Here is a 10,582-nt window from a genome sequence, read left to right as displayed (position 1 = left end):
CAGTTTCATTCACCTGATTGTATGCAATATGAAATGAGAAAATAACAGTAGGACTATAAATGAGACCAAAAATAAATCTACTGAGTCGAGGAAATGTGAAATAAAATTTAGTTTTAAGATGTTTTATGTTTCAATCTGAGTAAACTTCGTTAGCTCTCTCTCTGTGAATATAGAATGTAAAACATTGGAGTTGATTTCATTAAAGAGTCTAGGTGAGTAAAATATGTGAATTATGAAGAAAAGACATAGTTGTTATTTGACCTTGAAATGAAGATATGTGGATTTATAGATATTTAAGAGACTATTTTCTCTCTCAACCGATCCTCTCTTGCCAAATGAATAGAGTCACTTATCATTTCTTTTATGGGAACTTGTATAAAGTGCTTACTATATTCTTAACTTTTTTAAAGTAATGAGTTTCATTCATATTATATCCTACAAAAATTTATTTAAAGTAACTTATAAAAATATATTATAAAACCTTGGCACCTAGTCATAGTTTGATTATAATCAAAACATATGTAAATCTATCAAAAGTGTAGCCCTCTTTTCCCTGACTTCTTATTTTTATTATTTAAAAAAATGTAATATCGGTGGTTGCTTTCTACATATGATTATTGCCAATTGAGGTAGACTTTGTTTGCATAAAACTTTTCTGTGGGTCTACTGAGCTGGTACCACCTCATTGTTTTTACTGCCATCTTTAAGCTTCAATCAGAGTCAACTCATCTCACCTGTTGTAGCAAATATGGATAAGTCGTCTGCTGTTGTTTGGGTCAAACAGAACACGCCCATAGGGTGGTATTTGAAATTTTGTCTCAATAACTTTCAAGCATTTAATTTTACCAATGTTAGTCTCTCCCATTCATCTCTTACTTACAAAATAAATATTTTTTTCATTGTTGGTAATCTACCTCTCCCTTTTCTTAGTCAACACTTAAATTTATTTAATGCAGCTCTTTGGAACTTAATAACAAGAGCAACAGACTTCAGTTGAACAAATGCAGATTTATTTATGAATGACTTGAATTGCTCTTGAGGAAACACTGTTTGAATTGAATTCTTTCTTATCTGTGAAAGACCATCAAGGTTCTAAAAGAGAGATTTCTGCAGTTAAATACATGCTTAATAAGCAAATGACTCTCGAATTGATAGAAGTTCAGGAAATATGACAAAATGATGGCAAAACTCCTGCCATTGTAATTGAAGAGTTATTATAGAGCACATGCCAAGATGTATCGGCTAGACTTGTTCTAGCTGGACAGCTTATGTAATTATTTTCCTAAATTTCTAACCTTTAAATTATTTAAAGCCTATGTGTACTGTGTATGCACGCAGTAAAGTGTGTATGTATGTTTCTAATTGAAGTGGAAAGATGGTTAGTTAAAAGTGTAACTCTAGGATGGGCGCGGTGGCTTATGCTTATAATCCCAGCATTTTGGAAGACCGAAGTGGGAGGATTGCTTGAGCCCAGGAGTTTGAGACCATCCTGGACAGCATAGGGAGACTCCATCTCTACAAAAAGTTAAAAGTAGCAAGGTATGGTGGTGCTCTGTAATGGCAGCTATTGTGGAAGCTGAGGCAGGAAGATCACTTGAGCCTGGGAGGTTAAGACTGCAGTGAGCCATGATCACACCACTGCAGCCTGGGGGTCAGAATGAGACTCAGTCTAAAACAAAACAAAACAAAACATAAAAAGCAGTAATTCTGTATAAGTGAAGTGTTGATACACTTGAGACTACAATAAGAGCCTCGACTTCGTATTAGTACTTATCTTGATAACTGTCCCTGTTGTTCTTTATTTCTGCTGAAGTGGCAGCATCTCAACTGGGCTTTCACCAGGAAGCTAAGAAACCTGAAGACTAAGTCACATTGTCATCAGTGTTATTTGACAATCACAGGAAGTGTAGGAGGTAAAGTTCATTCCAGTTGCTGTTAGAGTGAGAAAGACAGAAGAGGTATGCCATTGATACACTATTGAAACCATCATATGAAACTCAAACCTTGGCTAATGGTAATTGTAATCAGGAAGATGTGATAAGGGCTGACTCACAGATTCCTCTGGCTTTTGGCCTAAATCTAATCAATCAAAAAGAAGACTTCTAAGTATAAAATAACATACCATATGTTGACTAACCTATGTTTTGAGGCTTAAAAGTCATTGAAGATTTTATAGTTCTTTCTATCTTTGGTAAGTTGTCTTCCTGAATTATACTATCGTCTCAGTGTCTGTATACATGCTTCCTTTCACTATTGGAGAGCCCAAAATTATGAAGTTTTCCAAGCTCTCCATGATTATTTAAGACCAACTATATATTTGCATCATTATAATATACTTTTATAAAAATAGTGGTAATTAATTTCATCTAACAATGAATAATACTACAGAATACCTCCTTTGTGCCTGACCCTGTGCTAGGTGCTAGATTGAATTTATAGAACTTAATCTGCTAGTTATATTTTTTCCTCATTTTTTTTCCTATTACAATGCAAATGGAGTGGCTGCATATTCCTGCATTTTTCATAGCTCATAGAGAGTAAGATGGTATAGGCTGTGCATTTTAGAATTTATGATATCTGCCAAATCTGAGTGGAATGCCAGAAAGAAGAAAAAGAGGAAACAGCACAACCAAGTGAACTACCCCTTTTTCTCATTTCCAAGATAATTTTTCAAGCCGAGGGAAATTTTGACATGAGTTAAAGCCTTCCTCAACTTTAAGAACAAGACTGAATTCAGAAGATCACTCTGAGACTGATGGCTCTTGGCAGTCTCAGAGGGGCCATATTTTTACATGGATGAACCATTCTGGGACAATTTCTACCATATATTAAACACAAGCATATTATCTTTCTATTTCAAACACATATGTCTTATCTTGCTCCCTTGATGTATCTTCAGTAAATACATATAATTTGGCTTTGTAAAAAAAAAAAAAAAATTGCATTTTCTATTAGCATTAAATTGTCTTTATATTATCTTATTCCAATAATGACATACAGCTGAATCTACTCGGTGCTTCAGAGTTCATTTTCTTTGGGAAATGTCTTATTCACAGCTTTGGTTTGCCATAGGGGAAGTGACAGGGTATATTAAGCTTCCTCAGTGGTAGTAGTTTTATTTATTTGAGGACTTACTGAATTTTATTTTTTATATCTTTGCATATGAGGAGCACAAATGGAGTTCTTTTTTTTTTTTCTTTACCTTCCTGAGTTGGGCAGAAATAGCAGCAGAAGAGGTGCAGTTTCAGAGCTTTGGACAACAGAAGTAGAAGTATTGGAAGTACCGGCACAAAATAGATGGAAATGAAATTGTTGTATATCCATTTCCATCATTCAGGCAATTCATGTACAAACTAGAAAGTCCTTTCTGTCAGATGAACTATTTAGGTGTTTTTTTTTTTTTTTTTTAATGCTGTTGACAATTTTGGTGAGTAGAGAGGTGCTTTCTATTCCATTGACTAAGATTTTCTTTTAGAGAAAGTAAGCAATATTCAGAGTCATTGCTGTAAGTTTTGCTTGAGTGCTTACTTTTTAATTCATATTTTATGCCATGCTTTTTCACACAAAGCACTTAAGGCATGCTCTAGAATCCATAGGAAATGAATATATGTTAATTAGCTTGCATTCAGTTATTTTAAATTCAGCAACTCTTTATTTCTGTTGGTTTATATTCTAATATGATTTGCAATTCTAGTGTGGTATATTTAGTACATGGTCTTTAAGGTATAGTAATTTATATTTTAATTATACATTAATTTATATAGAATAATACAATATGATAAATGTTTTCTTCAGTGTAAATTTATGTTTATATCCTGACTCACAACTGGGAGACAAAGCAATTGGGATCAAGCAAAGCATGCAGATATATGAATTGCTTAAAAAATCTGTAGTTTTATAATTCTAGTTATATAAGATGACATTTTAAAAATTGAAGGCTAATTTTAGAGAACATGAAATTTATTTTTTCTAGCCTTTTGTAAAGTACAATGAATAACTGTTATCAAAACAGCTTTATGTTAAATTTGTTTGACTAGAGTATTTTTCAAGCCTCTGCTTTTTCTTCAAGCGTTTCTGTCCATAGATCACATGGTAAGATATCAAATCACCTCTCACCAATCATGCAAAGCAAAAGATTTTAACAATTCTAAGCATTTATCTCTCACGAGATGTTATCTCATGCTGTTGAATCTTCCAGTGCAAATTAGGTTTCTTTCTCATTCTATGCCAGCAGCTAAAGAAATAAGAGAGAGTACAAAACTTGTTAACTGGAAATGGTCATGTTAAATATTTTTTCCTTCTCTGTTCTTATATCTTTATCTTTCCATCAAAAACAAAATAATACCTGAAGTTTTGTAGTATTTCAAGCAGAAAACGTTTAAAATATTTTTTTCAAAAGAAGGTAGTATTTTCCTACGTGCAGAAGCAGCCCCAGCTAAGTTATTATGGATAATCTTCAAGCAATATCCGGACAGGATGGCCATTTTCGTATAAAAGTATTTCTGCAGAGTGAAAATGCATTTTTCTCTTGGAATTTTCAGGATAATTAATCTTCAGTGCACATAAGATGCTTTAGGTAGATAACCTGGCCTCGTTAAACATGCTATGCTGTTTCTGACCATCAACATTATAACTCATCAGATTTCCAAAGCAAGGCTGCTTAAGTCAAAGGATTTTCATTGCGGATTCTTGACTGCTGATGGTTGGATGTCAGAGCTTGGAAGTTACTCTCCAAGTAACTGCAAAGCACTGTTCTCCAATCAGCATATATTATTGCAAGCAAGAACGACAGTGTCAGAATTTCTATTTAAGTTATAACTCAGTCATTTCAACTTTGAGTCACACATGCTTAAATGTCTCAACTGGATTAAAAGTATGTTACTTTCTTTTCCCATCCATAATGGTGTTCAGGACAAAAATATATTCTTTTGATTTCTCTAATTATTCGTTCGGGATAGGTGTCATTGTTTTGTGACAAGATTTACTATCCACAAAGTGTTCCATGGCAGTTTTAATATGTTAGCCCCAAATTACAGAGTAATAGCTCTTAAATTGCAGGAAAAGTGTGGAGGCCTTTGGGTATGAAAGTAAAGGAAGAGAAATACATTTTTATTTTGGGGTTTTGATTGTCATTTGTTTTTTTGAGGAGAGTGGGATATGAATTGAGTAAGCAGGGATGTATTTTTCTTCTAACTTTCAAGAAAAACTAGAAGGAAGAAATCACATACAGACTCTTCACCAACTTTAGCCCAAAGGTTCCATATTGTCAGTTGTTGAAGCAAAACAGGAGGCCCTCTATGTTGAGATTTGGCCTTGTTGCAAATGGGGAACAAAACTCTCCTCAGACCATGCATCCAATTACTTTTAAAGCTGAAATGAAAATCTGTTTTCAAAATTGTTTTAAAGGACGAAATCCTATTATTCTTGTGAGAGAACATAATTTAGTAAGAAGAGCATCAAAATGGAACCTGAGAGTCCCCATTTTAATTTCTTCTTAGGAAATAAATTAAGCAATGCATCAACTTCTCTATGCCTCAGTTTCCTCATTTCAAAATCATAGAATTGTGCTAAAGACTTTTAACATCTTAACTAGTTTTAAATTTGTTCTCTTTCTATGTGCTGGATATTTAAAATTAGCCAATATAAATACAATGTGGATATTTAAAGTGAAAATAATTTACCACAAAAATTATAATTTAAAAAGTTGTTTTAAATCCATATAAGAATTGTGGGTAAGAAGAATGTTGAATTGCAAGAAGGGAAAGCAATTATTGACATTGCAAAAAGAAAAAAAAAAAATCAGTCATAAACACAATTGATTTTTATCCTCTTGGTTATTTGGTTTGTATGAATTGTAATTTCAGACTGTATTTTCAAAACTAATCATAAAAGAGTCTAATAGCTAGCAATAGATAGCTTCTAAAATTGGGCCAAATAGAATTTCCTACACATTTAGAATCAAACAATTCTCGTGGTTCATATTATTTTCTTCAATGGATAGTCTGCATACGATGTCTTTCCTACTCTGCTCGCTCTCTCTATTTAAAATTGTTTATACTTTTGCATGAAAACTACACAGACTCTGATTGGTGGCCAACATAGACAATTGTATAAACTGAAGTGCACTTTCAACAGTAAAAATCACTGGATCTTATTAGGAAAAGCACTGGGTCCTATAGAGACTCTTGGGATGCTGGAAGTATTCATATATTTTCTTCTCTTGCTCCCATGATATTTATGTTACATTCAAACTGAGCATGTTGACATACATAAGTCTTCTGAGCCAAATGCTTTGAGTAGCATTTTCCAAACCTCATACAGGAATCAAATAATTTAAGAAATGAGGTATCCGTAGTCTCTGTGTCTGAACATTTGGTGCCCAGTCTATAGTACACCCCCCAATTAAGACAAATCATTGCCAACTTTTGCCCTGAAATTGAGTAATAGGAACTGGCTGAGGTGTATTTCATGCATACTTCTAGCATAGCTAATATCATAACTCAGACAAAAATTGGTTTGTGTGCCTCACTCTTCCAAGAGACTAAGCCTTGTGAGTAAAGGAACCAGTATTCCCAACTCAGTGTCATCTGCTGAAAAGCGTCTCAATATATATTTAAAGAATAGATGTAGTTCTTTGATTTCATTAAAAATGTGCCCCTAAAAGCCAAGTCATAAACACAAGGACACTATGTCATCTCCACTGGTCCTCCTTGACTTTATTTTGCAAATATGTGTCGAGTGGACACTGTTCCCAGTACTGTTTAGCTTCCAGTAATAAAAGCAAAATTAACCACATGGAATCCTTGTCCTACACAAACTCAAGATGCAGTGAGAAGAAGAACATAAAAATTGGTCAAAGAAAAAAATGGCTATAGATGTATATAAAGGATATTATGCCAGAATTAAAAAACAAAAGACAGCTTAGCCTTCAAACCAAGGTTGGAGACTTTGTGAGCAAAGCACATGATCAGAATCTTCTTTTTAATCTCCTAAAATCGTCCCTAAACTCCATGCTTCTCATCCCGTAACCTTCTAAACACATTATTGTGCATAGTTTCTTTTTTGCACAAATGACATTTTAATATTTTAACCATTGAATTTTGAAAGATCAATTCAGTTCACTTGCCAGTTATTTTGAATCCAGCCTTAGTAAAGAACTGCCTAAGAATTTGTAGTTTTCATGTCTCTATGTGAACAAGAATGTCACCTAAGTTAACATAAGTCTCATTAAACACTGAAAAACAGAAACTGGCATAGGATACTCTATAGTGGCATAGGATAACTCCAGGTTCTCAACCACACATGTGCCTGTATACATCTTGTTTCCCTTACCCTGTTACAATTTTTCTGCCATCTCTTTCTGGACAACTCATTCATACATTAACCTCCACAAACATTATCACTTTCTATGAACTTATGTAACAGCTTCAGGATCCTGCAAAAAATTATAATCTTTTCTTCCCTTTCTAACATTTTGTATGTATTCTCGGTCAGAGAATACTTACTGAGAGCCTGTTTTGTTTAAAGCACTGCACCAGGAACAAAGAGCCATTTCAGCTCTAGAGACAGGGCTGTTTTAGGCCAGAATGCAGAGCCTAGACTTACTGGTTATTTGCAGCCAGTGTCCATTCTGAATGTTCCATGCCCTTACCGTACCAGTTAGTTAAAGATTTTGAATGTCACCCTTATACAATGCATAAAGAGTCACTGGGCATTTTCAGACATGCCATTCCTGTTTCTGTCCTTGAAGCTGCACTGTTGCACCTATATGGCAAATTTCTTGGTAAGAAAGAAGCTTGATTTTGTCTCTTTTTTTTTCTCAAAGTTTTCCAGGGGAATGTCAGTTCCTGTTTTGTGAATCCTTCAGGAACTAACACTGGGAAAGCAATGTAGGAAATTGCTCACGCAAATGAAGCAACGTTTGTTCCTATAACTATTCAGAGAAGACTAGCAATGTGAAACAAGTATTAATGAAAGAGGTTGTCCAAGCATAGAAGCCATTTCTTCAGCCTCATCTCTAAATGTATATATAACTTCTAAGTCCCAGAGATCTAAGAATGCTTGGAAGAGAGTTGGGAAAAGTGAGAGAGTAAGAGAGAAGGAGAGAGAGAGAGAGAGAATGCATGCATGAAAATCTGATCTAAATATGTGATTTTAAAGTATCTTGTGTCTATGTAAATGGAACAAAGTTCAGAGTTTTTATTTTCTGGTTTTAAATAATGATAATAGTTAAAATTATAGATGCTGGAGTCAGATCTCATCTACAGTATCTAGAAGCTGAGACATTAGGCCCTTAAATTATCTTACTAAGCCTCTCTTTCCACAGATAGATTTTACCTAAATTAAAGAGGTAAGTATTATTTGTCTACCACTTCCTGCGTGCCAGGCATTGCTGCTTGAATTATGTGTTAATTAATGTAATCACCACACAACAATCTGATTACACATGAGAAACCGAGGCTTAGAGTTACTCATTTTGCCTCACCCAATATGTTATCCTGGTGGTCAGACCCCAGAGCCCGAACCCCAAGCACTGTGCATACTGCTGCTTCATGTGCATTATAAATGGGGTTTTATTAATAACAGTTCTGAAACAGACCTATTGTGCCCTAAGAATTTTATTGTAAGTTACCAACAAAATGTGACAGTGTTAGTTTTGCTTTCTTTTTTTTTTTTTTTGAGGAGGAGGAGTCACTCTGTCGCCCAGGCCGGAGTGCGGTGGCACGATCTCTGCTCACTGCAAGCTCCGCCTCCCAGGTTCACGCCATTCTCCTGCCTCAGCCTCCCGAGTAGCTGGGACTACAGGCGCCCGCCACCACGCCTGGGTAATTTTTTGTATTTTTAATAGAGACAGGGTTTCACCTTGAGCCAGGATGGTCTTGATCTCCTGACCTAGTGATCAGCCCGCTTCGGCCTCCCAAATTGCTGGGATTACAGAGGTGAGTCACCGTGCCGGGCCGAATGATACCTTTTAAATATCAGACACCTTTTTCTTTTCTTTTAACACTTTTTGGAAAACCAAAAGGACTTTTTTTTTTCCCCCTGCTTCTAAGCAATCAACACTGTTTTACAGAACACGTCACTAATTGTTAACTAGATTCGTCAGGCAGATGAAGGATTTCTTATATTCTCTGTAGCTACAGAGCATATATAAAATGTATCATTGTAGTGTAAAGTATCAGGAGTCCAGGTTTTCATATGCAGTTCTGTGAAGTAGTGAAAGTTGCCTCATCTGTCTAAGGTTTATGTTCCTCATGTGGGAAGTGTAGAGTGAGTTCATCCACAAATGAAACTTTCAGCGCTCAGCTCAATGATTTTGTAGTTTAGCAAGTAAAGTCTTAGGAAGGAATATTACATGCAGCTCAGTAGGATAATTCAGGTTAGCCAAGTACAGAATCATCTACTTTTTTAAAGTTATTAGATCCACATTGCTAGAAATATTCAAAAGAATTCCTTGCCAGAGGTCACTTAGAAGTTACAACTGAGTTAAGAAATTGTACTAGCTCTTAAAGAAATTGTACTACCCTGAGTTTCTTAACTAGCTTGTATGAACGATATGCATATATAATAAGCAGTATCTTAAAAACTAGCACAGGTTATATTCACATTTCTTAATCTAAGAGGAAAATAAAACAAAACAATATCTCCATGTAGACTGAAACCAAGGCTCCAATTGCTCTGTGAATTCTGGCAGCAAAGCAATAGGAAAATAAACCCAAACACCTGCTGTGTGTTTATGTAAATTAAGTTTAGGAAGGATTATTTCGCTCAAATGTCCCAGGTAATGGTGGCTCAATAATTCTGGCTTTATTGGTAACTAGCATAAATTTGATCTGTGTTTTTTAAAATGTAGTCCTCAAGCCATCTGCATCAGAATCACTCTATTAAAATTGTAGATCCCTGGGCTGCAAAAACTTTTGAATCAGAATTAATCTCTCTCTCCCTGTTTAAACAAGTATTCTTGTCAGTTGTTTTAGAACATTTTGATAAGGATGCACAGTAAATGGTACATTGTAGATAAATCGTCTCCTTTTGAGGAGGGACTAGAAATAGCTGCACAAACCATGAACACGCCATTAAGATCATTCTAGTCCAGGAGTTCAAGACCAGCCTGAGCAACATGGCAAAACCCAATCTCAACAAAAGATACAAAAATGATCTGTGCATGGTGGCACATACCCGTGGGGCCAGCAACTCAGAAGGCTGAGATGTGAGGATCGCCTGAGCCCAGGAGGTCAAAGTTGCATGAGCGGTGATTACACCACTGCACTCCAGCCTGGGCGACAGAATGAGACTCTCTCTAAAAGAAAAAAAAAAAAAAAAATCATGATTAGAAAGATGAACTGCAAAGGTCATCTGAGCAGTAAAATATTGAGATGGCTTTATTTATAATTTACTTAACATTTAGGGAACATCTAAGAAGCCTCAGGCTGTGTGATATTAAATGGCAGTCATATCACTTCTTCAAGATGAAAAGGAAATTTTTTAAATAACTAAAATAATTTTCTCTTTAATTGTCAGAATTATTATTATGGAAATGATGAGTGCTCCACTTTTTCTTAATCTGAACACCAGTATTTCA

General features: G+C 35.1%; 1 protein-coding gene across 13 annotated transcripts in view; it reads left to right on the top strand.

Annotated features, from left to right (window-relative positions):
• LOC105487786 (protocadherin 7) overlaps positions 1 to 10,582 on the top strand; it is a 427,259-nt gene that overhangs the window by 238,433 nt on the left and 178,244 nt on the right. The gene's annotated exons all lie outside the window — the stretch shown is intronic.

Source organism: Macaca nemestrina, chromosome 3, assembly GCF_043159975.1.
Source record: "Macaca nemestrina isolate mMacNem1 chromosome 3, mMacNem.hap1, whole genome shotgun sequence".
Lineage (NCBI taxonomy): Eukaryota > Metazoa > Chordata > Mammalia > Primates > Cercopithecidae > Macaca > Macaca nemestrina.
This window is presented reverse-complemented; position numbering and strand designations above follow the sequence as displayed.